The sequence below is a fragment of the Artibeus jamaicensis genome, unplaced genomic scaffold (assembly GCF_021234435.1).
Source record: "Artibeus jamaicensis isolate MK-2021 breed Jamaican fruit bat unplaced genomic scaffold, CSHL_Jam_final contig_426, whole genome shotgun sequence".
In the NCBI taxonomy this organism is placed as follows: Eukaryota; Metazoa; Chordata; class Mammalia; order Chiroptera; family Phyllostomidae; genus Artibeus; species Artibeus jamaicensis.
In genome coordinates, this window is record NW_026521826.1 from 11,370,381 (window position 1) to 11,398,182 (window position 27,802).

The window sequence follows — 27,802 nt, forward strand, 5'->3', positions numbered from 1 at the left end:
AATGAAGTGGAGAGAGCAGTTCATAGAAGATATTGGAGGTCTGCAGAAATGCCCCCGGAATCTCCAGCTGAATATGGATAAGCTCATACATGTAAAAAAACTACATGGAAGGAGGATAGGAAACAATCCTTAGAGTGAAGACAGAACGAGGAATAGTGTATGTTCCTCCACCAAGAGGGGGAAACTTCATATTCATGGCCATCAGATTGCATTTTCAAAAGGTATTGCCTCAACAGTGGAGCAAAATTATATTACACTAAAGGCTACTTAACAGAGATTAGAATAAGACTTCTAGAGGATCCAACTTTTTGCATGTAACTTACCTGCATTCCAGAACAAAGGTCAAGAATATCATAGGAATAAAGTAATAACCAGGACCCAATAAGGTAAAATTCACAATGCCTGCCATCTAACAAAAAATAGTGGACATGCAAAGAAGCAGGAAAATAAGATCCATGTTATGAAGAAAAATCTATCAGTAGAAATAGATGCAGAAATGACACGGATGATAGAACTAGCAGACAAAGATGTTAAAACAATATTCAATGTCAATTATATTCTATATGCTAAAGATTGAGAATGCTAACTAGAGACACAGAAAACATATTTTGAAAAAGCACCAAACTGATCATCTGGAGATTGAAACTGTGAGTCCAATATAACTCTGAAACTAAACTAAGGAAATAAAACTACCAGTCTCCATTATCAAGACTGGTAGTTTTGATATGGGTACAAGAATGCCTAATGAAATTTTAGCAAATTGAATAAAAAAATAGTACAAAAATGATAATATGGCATGATCAAGTGGGGTTAATCCGAACAATTCAGTTGGGTTAAACATTTGAATAAATTAATCCATGTAAGTCACCATATTCACAGATTGTAAAGAAAAACTGTAAGATAGTCATGAGGATGTAAAATACAGCATTGGGAATATAGCCAATAATATTCTAATAACTATGTGTGGTGTCAGAAGGGTGGGAAATCCATGATGATGATCACTTAGTAATATCTAGTCACTGGGGTGTGCACTCCAAACTAATATAATAATGTATGTCAACTGTAATTAAAAAGTAAAAATGATTTAAAAATAAAAAGAAAAACTACAGATAGAATCATCTCAACAGATACAAAGTCAACATTTATTCTTGACAAAAATTCTCAGCAAACTAGTGATAAGAATGAATTGCTTTACACCAATAATCTGTGAAATGTCTAGCACTATCATACTTAATGGTGAAAGACTGAATGCTTAAGAATAAGAGAAAGAATAGGATTCTGCTCCCTTCCCCACTTCTATTAAACATTCTGCCAACACCCTGATCGTGGAAGTAGGTAAGAAAGAAAAAGAAAAAAGCCACCAAACTACAAATGAGGAGGGGAAACCATATTCCTTCAGCAATAACATCATCATCTAAATATAAAAATCCTATTAAATTTACAACAAAAAATGTAGAGGAACTAATAATGAGTTTAGCAAGATTATAGGTCATTAATTTATAAAAATCAATTATATTAAGAGCTAAAATGATAAAACTCCTAGAAAAAAATCTACTGCAAAAGTTTCATGATAGTAGATTTGGCAATAGTTTCTTAGCTCTGACTACAAAGGCACACACATGAAAGGAAAAATAGGTCAATTGGTCTTCATAAAAATTAAACCCTTTCATCAAGGCACACTATTAACAGAGTGAAAAGACAACTCATGAAATGGGAGAAATATTTGAAAATCATAAGTCCGATAAGGGATTAACATTCAGAATGTATAGAGAACTCCTAAAACTCAACAACTAAGAAACAAAAAAAAATCCCACTAAAAAATGGGCAAAAGACTTGCATGGATAATTCTCAAAGATATACAAATGGCCAATAAGGACATGAAAAGAAGTGGAACATCACTAGTCAGTATGGAAATGTATTTTAAAACTACAGCAAGATACCACTACAGACCCATTAGAATGGCTACTACTTAAAAACAAAGAAAATTACAAGTATTGATGAGAATGTGGAAAATTGGAGACCTTGTACACTTTTGGTGGGGATGTAAAATGGTGCAACCTCTATGGAAACAGCCTGGCGGTTCCCCAAAAAGTTAAAAATAGAATTATCATATATATCAGCAGTTCCACTTTAGGGTGTATACCCAAATCACCAGGCAGCAGGTTTGGGAATAGATAGTTGCACACCCACTACCATAGCAGCATTATTCACAAGAACTAAAACATGGAAGCAACCCAAGTGTCCATCATAGATGAGTGGATAAATGACTGTGATCTATATATACAATGGAATAATATTTAGCCTCAAGAGGAAAGGGAATTCTGGCATATGCTACAAAAATGAATGAACCTCAAGGAAATTATGTTCAGTGAAATAAGCCAGTCACAAATTGGCAACTGCTGTTTCAATCTGCTTATATGATGCACTTAGACTAGACAAAATCATAGAGGCATAAAAAAGAGTGGAGGCTGCCAGCAGCTGGGGGAGAGAGGAATGCAGCGTTATTGTTTAACCAGTGTAGAGGTTCAGTTTTACAAAACCATAAGAGCTATGGAGATGGATGGTGATTGCACAAAAGTATGAATGCACTTGATACTGCTGAGATGTACATATAGAAATAGTTAAGATGGTGAAATTTATATTAGGTATATTGTAGCAAAACAAAAAAATGTAAAAAAGTAAATTGTGTTTCTGTATACTAGCAATGAACGCTCAAAAATTGAAATTTAAAAAATAATACTATTGCAGTAGAATCAAAAATATGAAACACTTAGAGATAAATCTAATAAAATATATACACGTCTTATGCCTTGGAACAAAACATTACTGAAACAAATTAAAGGAGAAAAATAAGTGGAGATATACTGCTTTATACATTGGAATATTCAGTCTTGTTAAGGTAGCAATCCTCTACAAACATTTTTATATGTTCAGTGCAATCTCAGCCAAAAGCACTGCAGGATTTTTTGTTTGTTTGTAGAAACTGACAAGCTGATTCTAAAATTTGTATGAAATTGTCAAGACCTAGAATACCCCAAACAGCTTTGAAAAAGGGGGTGAAAATTAAGGACTTATCTTACCTGACCTAAAAAATTATTATACAACTACAATAATCATGAAAGTATGGTTTTGGAATCAAGATAGGCTAACAGATTAATGAATCAGATTGCAGAGTCCAGAAAGAGACCAATACATATATAGCCAATTGAGTTTTGACAAATGTACAAAGGTTGTTCAGTGGGGAAAGGATACTCTTTGGACACATGGTATTATAGCAATTGAATGTTCATATGAGGAAAAAAACATACCCGAAGATTAACTTAAAGTGTTTCATAGGTCTAAATGCAAACTTTAAAATGTAAAATATCTGGACTTTAGCAAAAAAGAAAATCTTTGTTTCTTTTGGTTAGGTAACAATTTCTTAGATTTGAGATTGAAACATGACCCACAAAAAAAATCAAGAATTGATGTTAGACTTCAGCAAAATTAAGAACTTATGTTTTTTGAAAGAACTGTTAAGATGGCAAAGGAGTACCTGAAAAGATGTTTGACATCAATAGTCATTATGGAAGTGAAAATCGAAACCATGATGAGATGCTACTATATATGCATTAGAATGTGTCGAGTTAGAAGACTGATGATTCATTTACATGGCATCAGAGACATGAAACAACTAGGACTAAGGTGAGGAAGGAAAGAAGGAAGGGCATAAATGTGGGAGGGGAGGGAAGACCACAAAGACAGTGACGTCTCTGTAGGACTGAAGGGTTATTGTTACCATTGGGACACTAGAGCTGAGAAGAAAGCAGACCTCAAAGAATGGGATGCTTACAATAAAGATTATTGAGTGGTTGCAGCTATTGGTAATGTAAAGGTCTATGGTAGGAATGTAGAAGTGAATGGGCAGACTGAGCATACAATATTTGAGAAGTTTTTAAAAGTGTGAAATGAAAACGTTGTTAAGATTATTACTATGTACTTCCGCCAAGATGGAGGCGTAGGTGGGAACACTTTTCATCCTCGCACAACCAAATCTAAAAATAATATAGTTTTAACAACAATAAACACAATCAAACCACACAGAAAATCAAATACAGAGTCCGGAAATAAGGGACCACTCAGCTAAACCGGTGAGAGGGGCGAAACCAGCAGCGGAGCCTGTCAGGCAAAAAAAATCTGGGCAGTGCACAGGCAGCTGGGGGTGCAGATCCCAGGTGCCGGCTAGCTATGGGTGGAACCCAGGGAAGAGGCGCTACTGGCTGTCTGCAATCGGTCACGCATTTGCACGCATATAAACCAGTGAAGAGTCAAGCCTCGAGGCAGATCTCGCAGACCCCAGCGACTGGCGCAGGGCAGCAGACTTGCACATTTGTGCTCCAATAAGCAGGCGGGGCGAGCGGTGAGGTGGACTGGGAGAGCAGAGAGGACCACCAGTGTCCCTCTCTGACCCCGCCCCCACATACAGCGTCACAAACTTGTGACCTGGGTGGCCTGCCCCGGTAAACACCAAGGCATACGTAACAGGCTCAAACAGAACAAACATGGCTCAAGAACAACTCAGAGCCCCAGAGCCAATAAATCTAAGTGATGAAGAAATAGCCAAACTTTCAGATGCGCAGTTCAAAACACTGGTGATCAAGATGCTCACAGAACTGGTTGATTATAGTCACAAATTACAGAAACATATGAAGGCTAAACTAATTGAAATGAATGGAAATGCACAGGAAACCAATAGTAATGGAAAGGAAACTGGGACTCGAATCAAAGGAGTGGACCAGAAAGAGGAAAAAAATGACCAAACAGAAAAGGATGAAGAAACAAGAATTCAAAAAAATGAGGAGAGGCTTAGGAACCTCCAGGACATCTTTAAACGATCCAACATCCAAATTATAGGGGTACCAGAAGGGGAAGAGGAACAGCCACGAGTGGAAAACTTATTTGAACAAATAATAAGGGAGAAGTTCCCCATTAAATCCAGGAAGTTCAGAGAGTCCCAAAGAAGTTGGACCCAAGAAGGAACACACCAAGGCACATCATAATTACATTAGCCAAGATTAAGATGAAAGAGAGAATTCTAGAAGCAGCAAGAGATAAGGGGACAGTCACCTACAAAGGAGTTCCCATCAGACTGTCAGCGGATTTCTCCAAAGAGACCTTACAGACAAGAAGGGGCTGGAAAGATGTATTCCAAGTCATGAAAACCAAAGACCTACATCCAAGACTGCTCTATTCAGCAAAGTTTTCATTTAGAATAGAAGGACAGATAAAGTGCTTCTCAGATAAGATCAAATTCAAGGAGTTCATCATCAGCAAGCCCTTATTCTATGAAATGTTAAAGGGACTTACCTAAGAAAAAGAAGATAAAAAAGATGAACAGTGAAAGGACAGCAAACTCACAGTTATCAACAATCACACCTAAAACAAAAGCAAACTAAGAGGATAGCTAGATCAGGAGCAGAACCATAGAAATGAAGATCATATGGAGGGTTAGCAACATGGGAGTGGGAGAAGGAGAAGGGGGGAGAAGGTACATAAAATAAGTAGCACAGACAGTAGATAGAAAATAGATAGGGGGAGGGCAAGAATAGTATGGGAAATATAGAATCTAAAGAACTTGAGACATGTGTTCATGAACTAAAGGGGGGAGAATGATGGGGGAGGGGTGTGCAGGGTGGAGGGGAACAGAGGAGGGGAAATAGAACAAATGTAATGGCATAATCAATAAAATTTAAAAAATTGAAAAAAAAAGATTATTACTATGTATAAGGAAATCAACAGTGATTAGGGCCAGAATATTACTGAAGATTGTGAAAGGGAACCAGAACCTGAAAATATGGAGATCTGAGGAGGAGCAATCCACAAGCAAATGGTGGTAGGAGGTAGATAATTGCAACATATAGCAGTGTGTGTGTGTGTGTGTGTGTGTGTGTGTGTCCAAGGAAAACAAGATGTGCTGGGGCTAAAGCAGAGGGCATTACAGACAAAAAAATGTGTTCGCATGAATTTGTATTCTAATGTGATTGAGAAACCAATATACAAATATATGTTAATAAATGACCATTTTAATTTACTCATCAAAATATTTTTACCTCATGTATATAAGATATGAGGTCAACAATATGTAATTTATTTCAAAATCTTAAGAAATAATTGATGGAAACAGAAGTTGCTGAAATGCTACACAGGCAGCATGGACTTATGCATAATTATCCATTGTTGGGGTTGGTTATCATACACTTAATTAATTCATAATTTAAAAATGTTAGACCCAAATCTAATTTCAGTGTACTAAACAACTAGCTTCCTAATTGTTACACTTGGAAGAAAGTTTCTCATCAGCAATGACTGGCTAGAACCTGACTCTCCAAAGAAACAAGTATAAAATTAAGAGCCAAGTTTATGCTCAGCTAGTGTGTTAGATGATCACAGAGAAAATACTTGTTGTGACATTCTTGTAGGAAGACAAACATGTGAGAGCATACACTTGCTCCTAAGTCCACTCCTGCTTGGAGAATTCTTCCTGTCCTAGTAGAAAAGCTCCTATAAGCTCTGGCTGAGGCCTCTGAGAGCCCCCCACTGGCTGTCCCATACTCTGCTTTCTCTGCCAGTACTTATGCAGTTTATTGCTGTTTTAAAAAACTCAATTGTGTCACAGCTCATATTACTATAGAAACCACTACTTAATACTAAGGTTCATATTTATCTACTGGGCACTTACTATGTGGTAGGCCTTGACCTAAACAGTTTATATTATTTTATTTAACATTTAATTTTTTATAATAATCTTGCTATTATTATTACCATTATTTCTAATTTATAGAAGAGTGTTTTTTTAGAAGAGTATATTTTTTAAAGTTGACTTAGTCAAAATTTTTTCATGACTAGGATTCCAATATGTAAGATTAAAACTAAAAACAAGCAAATGGGGTGAGAGAGGTAGTAAACAGTGAAAGGGGTCAAATATCGTGTTGAAAGGAGATACGACTCTGGGTGATATATATGTGATACGAGATACAGATGATATATTATAGAATTGTATACTTCACCTATATACTTTTATTAACCAAAAAATAAAACAAACAGTACCAAGAGTTTGAAAATACATAGAATGATGGAAAATTTTACACACTACTGACAGGAATGCAAATTGGCATAATCACTTTAGAAAACAGTAGGGTATATCATCCAGAATTGTCGAAGATTCCCTGTTAATTGAACTATTCCTCTCTTGAAATGTAATCTAGGAAGACTCTTGCCCTTATGCAATCACATAAATGTAGAAGAATATCTTTTTTAGCAAAGCTAGTACTCAATGAAGTGAGAAGACAACTCAATAGTACACAAATTGTGGGGTGGACAAATGATTCATGCAATGAGTGGAACACTACGCAACAGTGATGACTGAGCAGGTAGCAACAGGGTTGAACATTATAAACAACGTTGAGTGAAAGAATCCATACGGTACAATTCCATTTTTCTAATGGTCAAAAACAGGCAAAAGTAAGAAATGCTATGTCAGTAATAACCAGAAGGAAAGCTAAGGTGAAGGAGATTCTGGATAGAGGGACCTTCTGGGGTTCCATCACTATATCTTGGCCTGGCCACTCAGGGTTTGCTTTGCAGTTGCTTCACAATGTCCACACTGTGCACATTTTCACAGTATTGTATCGCACAAACAAGAAGTTGCAACCAGATTACAACCCCATCTGTAATGTGGCGCAATGCTATATACTCATTCACCACCTGGATGATTAAATTAAAGACAAATTGTTGATGACCAGTGGCTAACTGCAAAGACAAAGGTGACTGTGAACTAAAACTAGTTTTAGAATCTTTGATGGGAAGGGGACCTTTAAACTTTCTAGTTGAATTCTGTACTTAATTATGAATCCTGTCTACTATATTCAGGACAGCAGTCCCACAGTCTACCTGGGAAAATGACAAATGGGTAAGTCAAGCTTCATTTTGGAACAGATGTAAGATGTGGAAAATATTCTTATCTTAAATTAATTACTTCCCTGTAATTTATTCACACTAATATAAATTCTTCTTCAGGTATAGGGGGAAAAGCTGTTAAAAATAAAACAATTTTTTACCTGTAGATTACAATTTTTTTTTTGCTTCAAATTTGGACAAGAAGAGACTTTAGAGTGTAGGCTATTATATTGCAAAATTCTGAAATGAGAATATGATTCCATACTTCTAATAGAGAAGTGAAATATATATATATATATATATATATATATATATATATATATATATGGCTAACACTGTTGTATAGACTCAATGCTTAAGTCCCCCACAGCCAAATTCATACGTTGAAATCTTAATTCCACAATATGATGCTATTTGAAGATGGGGGTCTTTGGGATGTGATTAGGCCAATAGGGTGGAGTCTTCATAAATGGCATTAATGCCCTTATATGAGAGACCTCAGAGAGATAATCTCTCCCTCTCTTTCTGTCTCTGCTTCTACCTCTATCTCTATCCCTTTCTCTTCTATGTGAGGACATAGTGACAAGGTCATAGTCTATAAACTAAATAGAGAGTCTTCACCAGGAACCAAATGTGCCCCCACTCTGTTCTTGGACTTCCCAGCCTCCAAAACTGCAAGAAATACATGTTTATTGTTTTACCCACCCAGTCTATGGTATTTTACTGCAGCAGCCTGAGCTGACTAAGACACATCGAATGGCACAATGTTGAAACAAATATGTAGTGGACCCTGGCCAGCAGAGTCTGCCTGTTGTGGCTTATGATGAGAACCAATGCACAGGCAACAACAATCCTGTGTGGAAAAAGGGAACAGGCATGACTACTCTCTCATAGGGGAGAGTGCCTGTGGTGCCTCGGCAACTCCCTCAAGAGGGGAACACCCTGACCCTTGCCTAGACAGGCTTTTATTATTTTCCTGGGGTCTTACATCATAGAAAGATTTATTATATATTACATAGAATATTATTGTCTACATTTTAGGTACAATCAAGAAAATGAAAATAACATGCAGAGGGGAATGAAGATGAGCTGATTAGCTCTGTCCTTGGGAGAACTCATAGAGGCTTTGGAAATGACCTTGAAGATAGACAATACATATTTGTTGTTTTAGACCAGGGTGATGGAGTTTTAGCAAGAGCAAGTCATAACAATCTGTATGCATTTTCTAGGCCTGATTCCCACGGGAAAACTTGGTTTGAAGGTCTGGCTCCTGCCCACACCTCCCTTCTCTAGGTTTTCCATACAGAGCTGAGTCACATTTGCTAGACTAAAACAAACCGGTCCCCTACACAGATACACAGCGAGTGTCAAATTGAAAGTGACTTTCACCATGAAAGAATGAATCTCTGGTATATGAGTATAATTCTGAAACTACATCTCAAAATAATTATCATTCCAATTTTATTATAATTTTGTACCCAAAATTTCAAGGTTAGGCTTTTTGTTCAAAAATGATAATTCTCTAGCCTTGTCAGCTACAGATCTGCTCCTGCTGACACACTTTTCACATTTGCAACACTAAATGGAGGATCAGTTCCAACTGGAATATTTATTGATATTGATATTGGCATTAATATTGGTATTAATATCAATTAATATTGAAAAGTATGAACCTGATACAGTTCAAGGAAAAGATTTACAGAAACATTTTTTTCTAGAAGGAACTTAGTACTGATAATTTATTGGTCAGTTATAAAATATGCTTTACCTTTACTGAAGAGGATTCAGTGTCCATAGCAATAATTTCAAATTTATTTCATAAAATACAAGGGCTTTTCCTCTTATAGTGATTGTATATATAATGTATAATTTTCCCAAACATTATTATAAGTGCATGTTTTCATGTAGCAATGACAAATACATACTTATGAGTCAAGTGCTTGATGCAGCTTTTGTATACAGAACACACAGAAGACTTCCTTAGTGATCATAACTGCATTGGACAGTCAATGTTTAGATGTTAATGGTCGATTATAATGGCACCCTTTGTGTTCAAGTATGATGAAATACTAGGGTATCACAGACATGACTCAAGTTCAGAGAGCTCAGAAATGGCAAAGTAGGCCCCTGTTCAGGGGGCCTCCTGAACAGCCAATGAAAAGCAGCAGGTCTTGACAGAGAATTGAGATTGACAGCAGACAGTGACATTTGCATATTTATACATTATGTAAAAAAGTCAATGAACAAATATACTTCTGAATATTTATAGACCTTGTAGTCTTGGTTTTTAACCAAAAAAATCTCATATTAAAAAATTAAATACCGAACATAGCCTGTGACTGCCTTTGAAATGCTACCAAAATTGAATTGCCTAGCAAGCTAGAGAATGACTTTATAAAGACTTTATTAATAATGATTTTTTATAATTATTTTATTTTTTCATAGAATAAAGACTTATTAATTTATCACAGTGGTAGGCACTGCTTTCAGTCTGGAGAATGTAACAATCATCAAAACTCAGGCCCTTTCTTTAAGGCACTTTGAGTATGGCAAAGATATAAAACTCACTTTTTGATGTTCTGAAAAAAACAACTTCAGCATCCCATTAGTTTTGTAAACATATTTAATTTATAGTTAAATGTGAAATATGCACACCTACATACATACATATCAGGCTAACATAAATGCAATGCCCCTCACATCCATTCAGAATTTCCAGTCATAGACATGTCAGATGCCTTTGACAGTAACTATTCTGATAGGCCAGGACCTGTGTCTATCCATGTAAAACATTTTAATAGCATTCTGCACATCCACACACACATCCACACACATATATTGTGGGGCAAAAGTAGGTTTACAGTTGGTCATATGGAAAATAATGCACTAATTGATGTGTTATTATAAATAATAACACAAAAATAAATTGTTTCACATACTCACAATTGTAAACCTGTTTTTCCACACCTTATACACACATACATAAATACACACAAAAATAAGAATTGCTTTCTGGATTTTTAAGATTGCAAATAAATTTTTTGTTGGCTACCACAAATATAACCATTTGCCATAACAGTAAAACAGATTTTTAGCACTTGATTTAGAATTCATTGTTTAAAATAACTGAAAAGTGTCTTTCCTAGTCTGTGGTTCTATGAAAGAGAAGTAACGCATCCAAGGGCAGGAAAGTGACAAAGAGCACGGGCACTAAATAGTGCCCGAAACAGACATGAAGGAAATACACGGGCACTAGTTGCATCTTTTAATCTACCTTTAGAGTATGTGTGGGGGTTTTTTTGCCTGTTTTCTGTTTTTTTCTATTTTATTTTGCCTGGTTTGGGTGGTATATAGAATCATCTTTGGATCTCCATTTAAACTCTAAACTCATTAATAGAATAGATATGCACAATCACAAAATTGTGGATGAGTGCTACAGCAAGAGACAGATACTCAATAATCTTTTGTACTTTGAGAAGTTTTTTTTAAACTCTGATTGTTTCATACATTAAGTTCATATAGAAAAAAATGTATTCATTCCCACATGTATGAGTTTCCTAAGGCTGCTGTAACAAATTACCATACACTGGATGCCTTAAAACAAAGGACATTGAAAGATGGAGGCATAGATAAACACACTGTGCCTCCTCACATAACCAAAAGGACAACAACAATTTAAAAACAAAAAACAACAAGAACTGACGGAAAATCAAACTTTCTGGAAGTTCAACAACCAAGGAGTTAAAGAAGAAATATTTATCCAGATCAATAGGAGGGGCAGAGACGGGTAGCTGGGGTGGAGAGGACTCACAGCAAGGCAGCTGGTGGACCCAGAAAGGTGGCAGATTGTGGAGCAGGGTGTGCAAGGCTGCAGCTGGATGGCAAGGCAGCAGCAGACCAGGTGGTCCCACATTTGCATGCAGATAAATCAGGAGAAACAAAGGGGGAGCAGGACCAACTGCAAAATCCAGCTCAGGGAAATAAAGCCTCAAACCACTGATTAGAAACACCTGTGGGGGTTAAGGCAGCAGTAGGAGAAACTCCTAGCCTCACAGCAGAGTTCACTGGAGAGACCCACAGGATCTTAGAATGTACACAAACCTACCCACATGGGAATTAGCACCAGAAGGGTGCAATTTGCTTGTGGGAAATAGGGGAAGTGACTGAAAGCTGGCAGAAAGTGGAGCAAGCACCACTGTTCCCTCTCAGACCCCTCTCTGACATACAGCGTCACAAACCACCTGGGTTGTCTCACCCTGGTGAATATCTAAGGCTCCGCCCCTTACTACATAACAGGCATGTCAAGACAAAAAATATGGCCCAAACAAAAGAACAGATCAAAGCTCCAGAACAAATACAACTGAGCGATAAAGAAATAGCCAACCTATCAGATGCACAGTTCAAAACACTGGTAACCAGGATGCTCACAGAACTGGTTGAAAATTAGATGAAAAAAATGAAGGCTACACTAAACGAAATAAAGAAAATGTACAGAGAATCAATAGTGATGGGAAGAAGACTGGGACTCAAATGAATGGAGTGGACCAGAAGGAAGAAAGAGATATCCAACCAGCAAAGAATGAAGAAACAAGAATTCAAAAAATGAGGAGAGGCTTAGGAACCTCCAGGACATCTTTAAACATTCCAACATCCTTGAATTTAGGGGTACCAGAAGGAGAGGAGGAAGAGCAACAAGTGGAAAACTTATTTGAACAAATAATAAAGGAGGACTTCCCCATTCTGGCAAAGGAAATAGACTTCCAGGAAGTCCGTCAAGCTCAGAGAGCCCCAAAGAAGTTGGACTGAAGGAGGAACACACCAAGGCACATTATAATTACATTAGCCAAGATTAAAATGAAGGAGAGAATCCTAGAAGCAGCAAGAGAAAAGGAGACAGTTACCTACAAAGGAGTTTCCATAGAACTATCAGCTGATTTCTCAAAAGAGACCTTGCAGGCAAGAAGGAGCTGAAAAGAAGTATTCCGAGTTACGAAAGGCAAGAACCTACATCCAAGATTGCTCTGTTTAACAAAGTTTTCATTTAGAATGGAAGGGTAGACAAAATGCTTTTCAGATAAGGTCAAGTTAAAGGAGTTCATCATCACCAAGCATTTATTAAATGAAATGTTAAAGGGATATATGTAAGAAAAAGAAGATAAAAAACATGTACTGTAAAATGACAGCAAACTCACAATTATTAACAACCACACCTGAAATGAAAAACAAACACAAACTAAGCAAACAACTGAGAACAGGAACAGAACCACAGAAATGGAAATCACATGGAGGGTTAGCAACAGGGGAGTGGGAGGAGGAGAGAGGGGGAAAAGGTACAGAGAATAAGTAGCATAGATGGTAGGTAGAAAATAGACAGGGGGGATAAGAATAGTATGGGAAATGTAGAAGGCAAAGAACTTATAAGTATGACACATGGACATGAACTAAAGGGGAGAAATGTGGGTGGGAGGGGTGTGCAAGGTGGAGGGGAGTGAAGGGGGAAAATGTGACAACTGTAATAGCATCAATAAAATATATATTAAAAATTTAAAGTGAGCATTAATTTTCTTTCAGTTCTGGAGGCCAGGGGTCTAAACTCAGGACTCAGCAGGGTTGGTTCCCCCTTGGTGGCTCAGAGAAAAATCTGACCCTGGCCTCTCTTTTAACTTCTGGTGGTTGCTGGCAATCCTTGGTATTCTCTGGCTTGTAGATGCATCACTGCAATCTCTGCCTCTGACTTTACATGGAACCTCTCTGTGTGTCTATGCGTCTTCTCCACTTGTTACAAGGACATCATTACACTCCACTATGGCCTCCTCTTACCTTTATCACATCTGCAAAGATCTTGTTTCCAAATAAGGTCACATCTACAGGTACCTATATGTTGAAGCTTTTAACATATCTTTTGGGGGATAAAAATTGTGTTAGTCACTTTAGGCTGCTATACCAAAATACCATAGAGAGTGACAGCTTGTAAAAAAACATATTTTTCACAGTCTAGAAGTCAGAAATCTGAGATCAAGGCACCAACAGATCCAGTGTTTAGGAGAACATACTTCATGCTTTCATGCTTCATAGATAACCATAGTTTATCTGTGAACTCACATAGTGGAAGGGGTGCAGGAGCTCTCTGGCTTTTCTCTTACAGGGGCACTAATTCTCTCAGTAGGTGTCCACCTACATGACCTTATCACCACCTGAAGTCCTCATTCTCTAATATCATCAGATTGGGGAGTAAGTTTCTATATATAAATTTGGGGAGGGATGCAAACATTCAATCTTTAGCATAAGTCAACCCACTCATTACAATCCGTTCAAGTCATATATTATTAATTATGTGTTATTGGATGCAAATATCCATTGAAACTCTGATAAAGACTAGAGCATAGCAGGCAAAATACCCAAGACCAAAGGCAACCACTGTCAGTCATGAAGCTGGACATGGCAAAGGTTCTGTGAGCTTAGACTATCCAAAACATAAGCAATGTTGAAAGGTTTCCCACATTCAAAGACATGGGTGTGCTTTACAGGGCAAGTGACAAATGAAAGTCACCTTGTTTTGTTTTTATATTTCTACTCTAGAATTGATAAGATTAGTTCTTTGTTTGGGTAAGAACATGATAAATGCCCTGAAATGTTTTAATAACCTGCCATAATCCAGAGGTTTTTGCACAAAGAATTATGACTATATTATTTGAGCTACCACTTAACAAGTGGAAACAATAATATTGGAGAATCAATTTCTCTTTGTTGGAGGATATATTGAGGCATGGAGCACCTTTCTCAGATAAATTAAATGTTAAATTCATTCAGAGGCAAGCTGTGGTACAGTTCGGAAACCCTTTGTTCAAGGGAGGCATTAATTGTCAGAAGAAAATCATTTCAATTAACCATTGTTCTTCTGCTGTATCTCCAGTGAAAGCAGTCTTTTTTTTTTTTTTTTTTTGCTTTAGGCTATCTATATTTTTCTTGCCAAATTTTGCAAATGTAACTATCTCAAACACTTTGAAAGAGAAGGAACATTTTAAAAGTGGTGTTAATATTTTAGTTTAGTAATTTCCTTTCAGAAAAAAATGATTATGTAGGAAATTAATATCTTAGGACAAGAACAGTTAGTTGTACTTTCAAAAATTAACTATGCCATTTTTGTTAGTAGTTCAGCTTCCATTGTTAACTATCTCCTTTTCTGCAGGCTCAGGCCAAATTCCCAAGTGAGAGAATCTGGAGCATCTTTGTACCCTAGGAGTTATAGATTACAGGCCAATCTAGAACTTGTTGGCCTTGGACTGGGTATTCACCCCGAATCTCCAAACCACATATAAATAGTAGCAAATGTGCCCACCTTTGGACTTCACTATTTGTAGAACCATGAAGGCACCCTGACTGACATGTCTAGGGTACAAAGAGCCCACGTTCTGCTTGTTTTAGAAGGATGCTTTGAAAGATTTATTCACTACCTATATCTTTGAAGTAAAAAATGGATTCTTGCTTATTGTAGTCAGGCAGAGCATATATGCCAACTTCCCCAGACATGTTAAGCATTACTACTAATGTGGCAGAGAGGACAGTTTGCAGAATCAAAGAAGGAATTCAGAACTACGTTTCACATGGTATGTGTGATAAAACCCAATAATAGGATTATGCCAGCCTTGTTCAGACTCTGATAAGAAAGAACATTTTCTCAATAAGCTTAGGAAGAAAAGGTGAAAAAAGAAAGCATTTTAATAGGTAACAATTATATTTTACCTATCAGAAATGAATGTAAGTATCCATACCATCTAACTATAAAAGTAAGTATCCATACCATAATTGGTGGATGCTTATGTAGATCCAAATGTAGAGCCAGCTGGGAGAAATCCGGTGCATGTGGGAAAGAAGTGAGCATTTCAGTCCTCTTCATAGTGGAGAAGGAAGATCATACTCTACCTATCTCATAGCTTCCCTTCTGAGAGAGAGAGAGAGAGAGAGAGAGAGAGAGAGAGAGAAATCAGTGCTCCCTACACAGGCACCACAAATTTGAAACAGATGTTAAGGACAGTGATGTGACCACACGTGGGATAAAGAGGAAACCAAGGCACACAGTGAGGAGTGAGGATTGGGAACCAGCAATTCAGACCTAGAAGCAGGATACAAAGAATGACGGAGAGCTCCTACCTTCAATGTCCTCCCCCAGCAGCCCCACTGTCATCGCCTTGAGGGTTGTGAGAAGTGCCTGAAAAACTCAGTTGGAGGACCTGATTATAAAGGGAAATGCCTGTGGGACCCTGAGCATCTCCTAGTGGTAAAAGGCAAAGCCTTACTGAGCACAGAGGCAGGGAGGGTAGGCTTGCTACTACTGCAGGTCGCCTGAAAGGAACCCCACAAGCAGAAAGTGAATGTGGACCCCACAGGCTGGCCTCAAGCTGATGTGGGGAGTGGTGCTGGAAGGAACCATTTCTCCCTTCCCCAGAATCCTATTTCTTCCTTTCTCTGCTTTTACACCCCCATTTTCTCTTTGACACTGTGCTTTCTCCTCATTGCCCTTTGCCAGTTGTTGGTGTTTAGGCTTGGAATCATCCCAACAGAGCTAAAGAACATGATTCTGACCTGTGGTGAAAGAATAGGAAACACCACGATTGCACCTTCGATTTCATTTGAAGATTTTTGGTATCTGAGGTTAAAAACAAAAGGACTATGTTCCATCCACAAGTTTTCTTTCTAACAGGAGAAAAACAAGATAATCATTTGCAGAGAGACCTGCCCTCTCCTGGAATTAAACTGAAGCAGGAAATTATTACATGGATCCAGATCGTCACAGCATTCCAGTGGTGAAATCCAAGGTCATGCCTGGGTCACACAGCTATTTCCTCAGACAGTGTTTACGAAAAGAACCACACGGTCCATATGTGAACACCAGCATGTCAAAACCCTCTTCACTTTGTCATTATAAATACAGCACCTGTGAGACAGTCATGTTCATCAACAGGTATTCAAAATGAAGGTGTCACCATTAATGAGTGGCAACGATTCAACAGAGAACTGGGTCTGCATTCATGTCCGTTTGAACTGGGAGGTGTTTGAATAGTTCTGTACTACATATGACGGAACCCAGGAACAAGATTCATAGGAAAGAATTACAGTCCTCTGGCAGAATTACCAGAGGAATTTATAATCCTCATTTTTAATCCCATTAACCAAAGGATAATTGTTCCAGGTTTAGTTGCTCCCATTAAAACAGTGAGAAATGTTTGTTTAAAAGCTCATGCACATCAGTAAGAAGTTGGGTTTCTGGAGAAGAACACGTACCTAATGGAGTGTGAATGCCAAAGGCTGACAATTTGTATTTTTTGGTGAGCCTATTCCGGATCAGGAAAAAGTGGTAGAACACAAAGAATCATCTGGATTTTCAGGAAATGTATGTTTATTCTGATGCTATCATTTGAGGAGTCAAGCATATTCTTTTTGCCCTGGGGCCGTTACCTCATGCTCACCTAGTACCAGGGAGCTGAGAAACTCACAGCCCAGGAGGATACACTGGTGCCAGCATAAATGCACTCATAGAAAGACTTCCTAGTTTCTATATCTTAATTTGATGCTGAATGTTGCTTTCTTGTGGACAGCTCACCCTGGTTTATGCCCTTTTTGGTGATCATCAGTTGTCCTCCTAAACAACATAGTGAACCCTAGAATCCCGCTATCACCAGCTGCACACCGGCTGTGACTCAGTACCGCCACTGTTGACCAGCCAAAGGAAACATGAATGGCATGGCAGAGCCTGTTGGTTACGGCCACTGGCAGAACACAGTAATTAGAAGCACTATTCCCTCGGTGCTGTGGGTCAAGGGCAGAGCTCTTGCAGGCTATTTATATTGCTGCAGGAATTCTCTGTTCTCAACATTACCAAGGTTTATATAAGTGGTCATTAGGAAAAATTGACTGCACTGAAGAAAAGTACATTCTGTACTTAGAAGTGTTTTGCACGTATTCCAAGAGGGCGGAGAGGAAGGGGAATGGAAGGGAGCAAGGTTCGTACATTTTTGTCAAGTCTCACATACATAAGGCTTTCATTAACGTTAAAACAATCCTGACTACAATTAATATTTCAAAGTCTTGCACATCCCTACACTCACTGAGGCCCTCAGACCAAATATGAGAATGTGAAACATCAACTTCACCAAGGAAGAAATTATGCCTATCTGGGATTTTAAATAAAGGATCTTTTCTACCACATTCCTTTCTCTAATGGCCTTATCATTTTTTTCTGTTTATGATTTTGCATGTAGTTTTAAAAATTCTTAAATCAAACTACAGTAAATATCCATTGTAATCCAAGGCCAAAGAGTATCTGCTAAAAGATTTCATTTATGTATTTAATTCTAGACAAGAGAGTGGAGGGAGAGAGAAAAAGAAACATCAATGTGTGGTTGCCACTCATGGTCCCCCAACTGGGGTCCTGGCCTGCAACCCAGGCATGTGCCCTGACTGGGAATTGACCTGGTGACCCTTTCATTCACAGGCCAGTGCTCAATCCATTCAGCCACTCCAGCCAGGGCCCAAAGTATACTTTTAACATACTAATTTTAAGTTCAATTTAAGTGAACAGTGTCATATAATATACCAGGATTGTTTTATCTGTGGCTTCAAACTTCTCAAAACTACCATTGTGGATGGTATTCTAATCACTTGTATTTTTATTAGAAGCTCTGGAGATAATCTTTGTGTATGTTACTTTTTAAATTTTTTAATAATTAAACCTCCTTGGATAGCACTTTAAAGAAGTCTTATTCTTTATACTAAATTCTACATATAACTTGAAATATCGCGTGCTGCCCTGAGTTTTAATGAGTTTAATAATGTTAATATACAACTTAATAATTGCTCACTCCCAGTGGTGTGGGGGCTGAGTGTGGGAGTGGGGGGAGGGCTGGATGGACGGGGACACAGGGAGGAAAACTAGGACAGTTGTGACACCATAAACAATAAAAGATTTAAATTAAAAAATAGAATGTAATAAAAAAACAAATATACCCTTGAAAACTAACAGGCATTGAAAAGAATCATTTCTTATATGTTGAAATATCAGTTTTTATTACTGCAAAAATAGGTATGCTGTGTGTAGGGCCCGCTGGGTGTCAGGACCTAAAGGTCCCTAGGCTTGTGTCTCAACATGCTGCATCGCCTTTTTGAAAGCATTACTGACTGTGTCATTGAGTTTGTCCCTCTCTGAACCCCACCTGTTCCCCTGCCCTGGGCAACCCCCACTTGGCCGCTTTCACTTCCTGCCCTGCCCCTCCTGCCAACTTCCAGTTCCTCTCCGATGACAAGAGTCAATCTTTCTAGTTGGTGAAACTCCTGGCAGAGGACCTATGCCACCTGGGTTCCTTTTGGAATATCTGAGTCTAGGCAGATAAGAGATTTTCACAGACAGTCTTCCTTCATCCATTCCCCTTCAAGTGCCTCCAGCTCAATATACCAAAGCAGCATACTTTAGGGTGGCCCATTCTGCTAGATTTCTTACCAGAGCAATAGAGAAACAAGTGTTGGAAACAGAAAGTGGCCAAAGAGAGCCAGTGTTTCTCCTTAGGCTGACCACCCGGTCTCCCCTCAGTGGAACCTGTGCATGGAGGGTCACCATACCTGTTGGGGGCTGAGGAGGCCTCAAAGAGAGCACTTCCTGCACAAAGCAACACCTACTGCAACCTGAGGAGTCAAGGGCACCTGCCATTTCTTAAGGTGTGGGAGCTATGGAGGAAGGAGGACATCTGTCCTCAGAGCTGAGCTACATTTTTAAGTAGGGTAAGTGAGGAAAATGGTGCGACATTTAGTCAGGATGATGTTAAATAGGGGAATGAGAGTATAAAGTTAGCACTGTAAAAAGAACATTTTAGAAAATGCGATACATCTAAAGAGGGCAACATTCATGAATAATAAGAGCCAAATATGCTGTTGGGGCAATTCAGATACGTCTTAAAGAGAAGCTGGGCTCTAGCAGGGACACAGCAGAAAGGAAAAAGCTTCAAAAATACAGAGCCAGAACTGAGAGTAATTTTGATACTGGAAAGGAGGGGCTAAGGAATGGGGAGGAATTGGGGCTGCCTCCATGTCTGACCCAGTATCCTGTAGCTGCTTTTGTCACAGTTGGAGAAGTGCAGGGTAGACACAGGGGTGAGCATGGGCCACGACAGGGCATAGCACAGCCTTGGGGATGGATCTTCTGCTCTGGAGCTCAAGAAAGAGGTGTGGGCTCTGGGTAGAGTTAAAGACACAAGAGTAAAAGAGATCACTGGGCAGAATTAGAAGAGAAGAGAGCCAGAAATGAAGTCCCAGGAAAAAGTGCAATGAGGAGAGAGAACCTTCAAAGTGCAAATAAAAGAGGAGAGAGAACCTTCAAAGGACACAGAAGTATAGGAGGAAACTCAGGAGGGGAAATAGAACTACAGCCAAAAGAAGGGTAATAGTGTCAGTCTGTGTTCTTTCTATGGTTTCCCGTGGATTTATGAGTGTGGCAGCCATTGAGAGGATCCAGATGGTCTGATTTCAAGGACCTCAAGTAAAATGGAAGAAAGCACTGAATAAATTGAGGAGGTGCTGAAAATGGCCTCCCCATCCAACATACCAATTTGGTGTGAGGATTACTTTGCGCTGAAGACAATTGAGAAGAAGCAGACAGAAGAAAACCTCCCTGCCTTCCCCACTTACCTAAAGTCAGGACATGTATTTGTAAAGGTGTCCTTCTCCTCTCTCTCCCAGGAAGGATGGAAGTCAATTACCAGAGACAATGCTAGACCCCAACCAGCTCAGAGACAGCACCAGAGGAATCTACAAAACAAACCTCACAAGTTAGCCTTTGTCTTTCATTAGTTTCCTTATACATTGACTTGGCCAAAAAGTTCATTAGTTTTTTTTCCATAACATGGTTCTATTAGTGCTTAGTTGTCTTTAACTTCATTCAAAATAATTTTGTTAGATTGTATTGTGACAGATGTCATATCAGTGTGCACTTAAAAAACTTACCAGAATTGGTAAAGTTTTGTATAAAATTTTTAATATTAAAGATGGAAGAAAATATGCAACATTTTGGCATATGATTCTTTATTATTTCAAAAAAGGTAAAAATGCAACTGAAACACACACACAAAGATTTGTGCAGTATACAGAAAAGGTGCTATGACTGGTCAAATATGTCAGAAGTGGTTCGTGAAGTTTCTTGCTGGAGATTTCTCACTGGACAATGCTCTGCTGTCTCGTAGACCAGTTGAAGTTGATAGCAGTCAAATTGGGACATAAATTGAGAATAAGCAATTTTATACCACATGGGAGATAGCTGATACACTTAAAATACCCAAATCAATAAAATTATTGGTGAAAATGTAAAATGTGTCTGTTATGAGAAAATCCACATGGACTTTTTGGCCAACCCAATATTTACCTTCGCACAATTTGCTGCCCCTAGAAACTCAAAGTCCTTTGTCTTTGTTTTGTCACTTCTTTAAAAATGTATTGTTCTTTTGCTAAAATGCTCTATATGCCAAGTTCTATCTACCACTTTGAGTTACTCATCACTGAATTTTCCCATGTGTATGCACACTGCATGTGTTAGTAAACTTCTGTTTATTTTCTTTTGTTAATCTTTCTTTTGTCTAATTATCAAGACCCAGGTGGAGAACCTAGGAGGGTAGAAAGGAAAAAGATTTCCTTCCTCCCCTACAATATCCATGGGTATAAACGATTGGGTTGAATGTTAGAGGTGTAAGTGAGAGAAGAAGCTGGGAGGTGGAAGGGTTATTCAGGAATGGCATTTGGTCAGAAGCAGAAGGTGCAAAGGTAAGGGTTTCAGGTAGGAAAGTAGAACTAAAATGAAAGCTATGATGGGTCAAGAGATAAAATGTGTTATTTTTCAATGTGTGGCAGCAATATTCAACCATGTCTTGCAAGAGGCACATTGGTTGTGCTGCAAGAATTTTTAAAACACGGAGTAACCAACTATTTAGTCAGGGGCACTGACTTCTTTTCCCTTAGATTGTTAAAAAATTGACAACAGCCAACACAACAATAGCTGTCCAGTGTGAATGAATCAAAAGTATACCTATTTTTGTCAGATTGGCAAAAAAATATATTTTTGATGTGATACAAAATTTTAGTAATTAGTTTACATGTGCCATGAAATGAAAAATTTGAAAATCACTGTTGTATGGTATTGTTTACTGAAAACTTATTGTGTACTAATGTTTAAAGAGAAAAAACTGTACTTGAAAAATAACTAAATAAAATTAAAAAAAGAAAAGAAAAAAAAAAAGAAAGTTGAAAGAGAAAAAAAAAAAAAGAGTACAAAAGAGTAACTATGGACAACACACACATCAGACCTTCTGAAGCAGAATTTATTGGAGGAAATTCATAGAGTTGGGCATGGCTGCACTTCTCCTGCTCGGTTAGATATCACACTCCTGGTTGGTGGTCCTGGAGATCCTTGGATGAATGATGAAGAAGAACCAGCCTTTTCCCTCAAGTGCTCAGGGGCCATAATCCCAGCAGTGGTTCAAAGAAGAACATGGTCACACCCTATTTATCTGTGTACATTGGCTGAGGGAACCCTGGCCTCTCCTTTGGTATGATTGAGGCCAGGTCCAAGCCTCGAAGTTCAGCTATATTATGTGGCAGATGGGTGGCCTCCAGGCTTATCCACATGGATTGTTTTAAACACATGGAAATTTTCTGGGAGGGCAAGCTAAATCAAACATTCCAAGCTAATACTTATGCTTTAGCTCCTTAAGCCTCTGACTTCTTTACTTCTCACAGCATATCAACAAAGTGGAATTCATTGTTTTGTCTCAGTTTTATAGATGACAAAGATGGGGCTTAAAGATGGTAAGGGAGTTCCCAAAATCCTTGATCCACCTCACACAGTGGATCCAGGATCTGGCTGATTCCAGAGCTATGATTTCTAACACCACAGTCTAGAAAACTCGACAGAAGCAAAATCAGACGGTGGTGAGCTACACCCTAAAAGCACATGGGAGCCACTAGGACTGTAAGTATTAGAAGATCCAGTTTGTCCTTTAGTTATTTCTAGTTTGAATTTGGAAAATAAACACAGTAGGAAGACCAGTTAGCTGGTTACTGGAGTTATTCCAGCAGAAAGCTGAAGTCCTGAACTGACGCAGCCACAAAGCAGATGGGGGAAGGGATGGTGGGTGAGTTTCTGAATATGACAAGGTTTGCAGGGACTCATGAAAAAGTGTGTGAATTTAAAAGCATCTAACATATCTTATAGAACAGCCAGTCAATAAATGTTTAGATTTAATATGTAAAAGTGTTGTAACAGAAACTCCCCAGCATCATAGCTAGCAGAATTGCTGATCACTAATAAAAACTCTATCCCTATTCTAATGAACCCATTCACCTTTCTGTCACTTTGCTGTTTCCCAGCTGTCAGCTAATAATGCTTCTGCCATTGTAAAGTACTTAGAGGAAATGCTTTTACAAGTGCTGGACTGCCTAAGTTCCTCATTAGTGTTTAAGTGCCATGGACATTTATGACTACGGCTCTTCCTTTGTCATGAATATTATCCCATTATGTCGAAATGCTTTATAGGCCTTGGTAGAAAGACACTACAGACTGAAAAGTCCTAATTATTATTATTGCCATTATTATGATGAGGGTTTTTTTAAGTATTTGCAGAATTGTCTTATTAAAGGACAGTTTATTACAAGTGTATTATCTTTCATTTCTCTTTTTCAATCTTTCCAATACTCTTGATTTCTCTTATAATGTTTTCGTCGTTCTCACTAATAAAAAGAGAGCCTGTTAAAAGTATGCTTATAGAAATATAAAGACATATATTTATTCTGAGTCATCTCTTTTATAATAAACCAGTATCTTACAACAATTAAATAAGAATATCTAGTTGATTTTATATCTAAATCAAGTAATATTTATCAAGCATTCTCATTTGTTAAAAATTGGCATATTTGCTCTGGCTGGTGTGGCTCAGTGGATTGAATGCTGGCCTGTAAATCAAAGGGTCGCCAGTTCGATTCCTACTCAGGGCAAATACCTGGGTTGTGGGCCAGGTCCCCAGTAGAGGATGTGTGAGAGGCAACCACACACTGAGGTTTCTCTGCCTCTCTTTCTCCCTCCTTTTCCCTCTAAAAATAAATAAATAAAATAAAAAATGAGATATTCAAAGAAAATAATTCTGAATAATTAATAGCAAATATATCTTTGACATACTGTTTGTATGTTTAAGCCCTTTCTAAAAGTATATTTAGATATGTTAAGTGGCAGCTATTAATTTTAAGTGAATTAATTATTTTTAAAGATATGGGTGCTTTCTCATATATTTTTGATGTATACTTTCAAGGCGTTTTTCTGTAATGAATGGAGTCAGTTCATGAAACCCAAATATCCTTGAACTTTAATTGTAGAGTATTGGATTTCTCTAGAGAAACAGAACCAGTAGGATAAGCTACATAGATCATATTTATATGATCTATTATGTGAAAGTGTCTCACATAATTATGCAGGTTGAGAAGATCCATAATCTGTCATCTGTAGATTGGTGACCTAGGAGATCTAATGGTGTAAGTCTCAGTGAGATAAGATGAGAAGATCATTGTCTCAGCTCAGTTAGGCAAAAAGAATAAATCCAATTATGTCCCTGTTTTTTGTTGCTGTTGTATTCAAGCCTTGAGAAATTGCATGATCCTCAACCACTTTGGGGGGCATGATCCACTTTACTCAGTCCATCAATTTAAATGTTGATCTCATCTGCAAACACTGTTGCAGACATACCCAGAACCCATGTTCAACTAAATATCTGAACACCCTGTGATCTTGCTAAGTTGACAAATAAAATTAACCACCAGACACTGGAGAAAGTCTGTGTCTAGGCAAATAAGCAGGTATTACTGTAACATAGTCAAGGGAATGTCTTTTTCCATAATCAGTTTACTGTGGAACACCCTACTCTCAGCAGAATTTCTCTCTCTCTATAGTATGCATATTCTATGAAAAGCAGAAATGTCTTCAGAAGTAAATATTCTTGAAGAAACTTAATTTTCAGGTTCATAACAACAAAATATAAATTTTTATGGTAATCAACAAAATATATTTTCGACTAGCTCTAAACAAAAGGCAAAAATGACAAAATTATTTTCCTCCTATAATTTTCTACAATAATTACCACACAAAATTTTTCCTTTATTCAAGTTAAACTTTAGCAGATTTAATATGGAGAACATAAACAAAAATATATATGTGTATAAATATATATATACACATATATAGATAATTTAGATAATAAAAATAAAAATAATTTTAATTGAAGTTTCACTTGATGAAAATGATACTCCATTTGAACAATTAAGTATAATCCTTTGATGGAATAGTTTTGCTATATGTCTATATCTATCTGTAGATATATACACATACATATGACTCAGAGAAAGAATAATGATAAATATGTTTCTGATTTGGTTTAATAGAAAAACTAAATTAAAATCAATTACTTTTAATTTTTTAATGCGTTTTGTTTTTTACTTTTTATTTCAAAATACAAATGTCTTCATCACCTTTCAAAATTAACTATTGACAATATTTCTCAAGAAAGTTAAATTTAATATTTTTAATTCATTCTAACCCTTCAAATGAGTATAATAGTCTTAAAGAGTTATTCTCTCATGTAACTGCCCTTTATAAATGCCAATAAATGATCTCTGCTTTCCCATGACACTATTTCTTAGATACATCTCACATTTTATAAGGACAAAAAGCCATCAGCATTCGTAGCTTGAAATAAGTCTATTGTAGCACAGTGCTGTCTTATTTATATTATTGCATAAAGAGAGCTATCCAGAGTATAAATAAAAGAAGAATACGAGAAGTTTTGATGATTTTCCCATACATTTCTTTGTATAGGGTCTAAAATAATGAATGTTACAAATAAAAGCAAAAGGGTATATGTTAATCTGGTGCCCTGTTTGTATTTTCTAGATAAATGCATATAAAAAACAACCCTAAAAATTATTTAACTGAAGAAAATCTAAGAAAAGAGAATATATCTTATCCAAGAAGACCAAATGTATATCAGTGATCTAAAATTTTTAAGCAGTTGAGGAAGAGACTTTTGATGCTAAAGAAAAATGCAGGATGTTAAAGGGGGCTGTTATCCAGGGCCTTCAATATCTGAGACTTAAGAAGATCAAGGCAAAAGATTGGAGGTGTCATTTTGCATCTTGGTTTCTGCCTGCTGTATACCCTGATGGTGAGAGTGTGGTCGCAGGAACACTCCCCCTCTGTTCTGGACAGCAAACTGGTGTGGAGACTTAGAGAGCAACTTGGCAGCATCCAATGGAATTGAAGAGGACATACAGTTTTACTGAATAATTGCATTTGTAGATATTCTAAGGAAAGCCTCAAACTTACTTAAAAAAGAATAAACAGGAAAACTGTAAAAAAAAAAAAGGCAATGCCAGGCTACAGAGACTTAAAAGAAACAAGAAATCTTGTTAACAAAAAGCTATAAATATCCATAAAAATATGATGAAATATTGCCTCCTTGAAATAAGGATGGAATGCAAGAAAAGATTAAAAAACAAGCAGCTAAAAAGAAAGAGCTTTATTTTTATGAAATATAAGAGCAGCATTTTAAAAGAAAAAAATTGAAGGGTTGGAAGATGATTAGCAGGAAATAACCTGAAAAGCAGAATAAAGTAAATTAGGGATTAAACCATAAGAAAAGATCGGGACTTCTGCACACAGGTCGGCAGCGCCGTGAAGGAGAGAAAAGCCCTTCCAGGTGACGGTGGAGCTGAGCCCCAGCCCCACAGCTAGAGATGGAGCAGAGGCCACAAGTCCCCTATGTAGTGCCACCCTGTTGTAGAGACTGCTATGTTTCCCTTTGGAAGCACTTCATATTCTTTCTTGAAATCCACCTGAACACATGAAAATATCATCAGCCAATCTAATACACTGATTTTTTAAAATCTTAATGGAGTGCAGACTTAGTTGCTTCCAGAAAAAAGATAACGATTTTGAGATGCTGCATGTACAAAACCATCAACTTTATCTTCACTTTTGACAGCTTTGGTGAGGAGCTGAGGTAAGAATCTCGCCCTGTTACTGGCTTGCACCTGTCACAGGAGGAGTGCTAGTGGCTGCAGCTCAGACCAAGGCTTAGAGTAGGCCCTCACCTCTCCTGGTGGACTGCGGCTCAGAGTGCCTGTACCTGCTTCTGCACCCATCAGAGAATTATACACTCATCCTCTTCAAAAGGCCTGGCACAAAAAAATCCTTTCCAGTAACCCCTGTTATTAGAAATGATACATGGTAGGAGCACAGAAAAGGGATTTGTGAAATATTCACAAAGCCAAATACTATACAACAGTTAAAAAGATTGCTCATGTAATAAAATAAGTAAATTCTCAAAACCTTTGTGACAGACGCTACTTAAGAAACAAAATGTGCAGCATGATAACACATAAGTTTTAAAGTAGGCAAAACAACTCAGTGTAAGACTTTTGAGTACACATGTATCGAAGTCGCATAAAACATGAGCGGGATGACAAATCCAGGGTATTGTTTCTCTCAAAAGTGGAGGAAAAGGTATTTTGGGGTTTGACAAGGGACTTATATCTTACTGTTAAATTTTAATTTCCTAAGAAATTATGAAACATGTATGTCAAACTGAAGACTTGAGAAAGCTGGGAATTCATTATGTTTTTTCCCATATATTTCTAGCACTTCATGAATACTGAAAACTGCAGCGCCACTGAAAGGAACGTGTAAAGTTGCCTCATTAGCATCACCATCAGCCCTGGGCAGCTATGCCTTCTGTGTGCCTGGAGAGAAGGCTGACTACTTCCTTCGCCTCCTCGCACAAAGTGCACTCCA